Raw genomic sequence first — 2,398 nt, 5'->3', positions numbered from 1 at the left:
ACAAGAATTTTTTATCATTCTTAACAAAAAACTATAACAGCTCATAACAGCTCAAAACAGCTGGTGACCAGCTTATAACAACTAGTAAACAACTAGTCAACAGCTACTAAACAGATAATAACCATTAAATAACAACTATTTACCAGCTAAAACATGTAGTAAGCAACTACTAAACAGGTAGTAAACATCAAAATACAGCTAAATACAACGTGGAACAACTGTACCAAGTCCAAAAACCTCAACAACCACCATGACTCTGGAAAACCAGATGAACATTGTAATTAAAGAGTTCAATAAATTTAATAAAAAGACACTGCTATCGAAGACAAGGATGCCTGAAAATGTAAGATTCCCGATCCTCAAGGCGGAGCGCAAAACAACAAAGGTTGGAGAATCTATTGCTCTCGAGTTGGACGAGCACATTCTGTACATGCCGGAAAGGTACACCTCTCTTCAAGATGATATCATCAATGAAATGGTTGATGGAAAATTTAATATTTATAAAAGTAATGACAATTTGTATTAAGAAATAAGTCAGTAATCATTAAAAAGATTGAGATTTTAAGAATATAACAATAAATACACTTTTTTAAATATAATGAAGAAAATGTATCGAATCTTTTTCATTCGGAAATGGTATATAAATATTACAGATTATGGCGCTCCCTAAACAGTATTTGTTTAGTAACTGAGGAGAGACTACATGAATTTCGGAAATTTAAAATCTTTCACCTATAAAGTTTGTAAAATATACTACAATGAATATTTTGTCACAGTTAACCAAAGCTAGATTTGCTTTGATGCGAAAATTCGATGATCTCAAACAAGTCAAAAATCATACGAATTTACAATTGGAGGAAACTTTTAAACCTTTTACTGAACCCTTACATGAACTTGTTAGGGAAAATAAAAAACAAAGGATTTCTAATGTAAAAGATAGTATAAAAGTAAAGCGTGAAATGAAGCAAATTAAAACATAGGATGATAATGAGAGAGAGCTTGACGATTTCTACTTTACAACTAATGAGAAAGATCTGCAGTTTAATCGAAACATAACTCCACCAAGGTCTTTCGATAATAGTGATTCCTATAATCAATTCTTTTCACAGACGAATATAGAGGAAGATATAGAAGATGAGAAAAAGGAGACGGAAAAGAGTGAAGAAGAAGAAGGGACAACACCTTTACCAATGTATACAGGAGAGCCCGATATGGGTGTGGATGCAGAGCTAGAAGATAATAACACTAGTTATAATTATGATTTTAATTTCAGTAATTTGACCAGAGGAAATGTGTTGGATAAAGGTTATGGACCTAAAAGAACTGCAAACAATTCATTAACATTGGGAGATAATGAAATAAAAATTAAAAATAATAAAATAACATTTTCTAGTGGAATGAGTTGTGATCTGACTCCTGATCTGTACTCTCTAATTTTTCTTAGTAAACCTGAAAACTATGATGATCAAGACTTGAAAATGTATAAAAAAATTTTTTTAGAATCGAATATACATAGAGTAGGCTTTCAACCTAATAACAGAATCAAGGGTACACGAGCATACTAATATAGCCATATTAAGAAGTTGATAGACAAAGATTTCAGTCCTACAACGTCTACTCCACTTCGCTCAAAAACAAGTTTTGGTTACATGACTCTTCAGAAATCAAATCCAAACTATGTATATTGGAATGATGTAAATGAGTTAGTCGAACGATTGGAAATTTTAGTAGCATCTAAAGGAGCGGGTAACACCAGCCACAATAACGAAATTTTTTTAATAAGTTACGTCCGTATCAGTAAATATAAACATGTCTTTGAGAAAGAGTATACACCAAACTATACAACTGAAATCTTTAAAATTAGAAAGGTGAAGAATACATTCCCTAAAACATACTTACTTGAAGATTTAGATGGTAGCCCGATTCAGGGCGGATTCTATAAAGAAGAACTGAAAAAAACACGATTTCCCCACACATACCTAGTTGAAAAAGTTGTAAGGTGAAAAAGAAATAAAGTTTTGGTTAAGTGGCTCGGGTTTTCAAGGACTAGCTGGATAAATAAGGAAGACATTTTGTAGTATAATAAATGATTTATTTAATTAATTTTTATTTATATATTTATCTTATCTTATATTAAGTTTAATATTAATATTTTTGTACAATGTTTTAAACTAAAATTAAATATAATAAAAATACTTTTTACAAACTCAAAATCATTTTCATTCATATTTTCCAAAGTCTCGATCATAATAAAACATCTCCAATTCAACTGATTTATAAAATAGTTCTTTTTAAATATGTTCCTTTTGAAATTGAAGGCTATCTAATGATTCTCCATCGTTCACATAATTATTTTGTATCATGTCACCCAAGCAAAATGAATTGGATTCTGGCCATT

Source organism: Drosophila subpulchrella, unplaced genomic scaffold (genome assembly GCF_014743375.2).
Source record: "Drosophila subpulchrella strain 33 F10 #4 breed RU33 unplaced genomic scaffold, RU_Dsub_v1.1 Primary Assembly Seq18, whole genome shotgun sequence".
Lineage (NCBI taxonomy): Eukaryota > Metazoa > Arthropoda > Insecta > Diptera > Drosophilidae > Drosophila > Drosophila subpulchrella.
Note: the sequence above shows the minus strand (reverse complement) of the source record.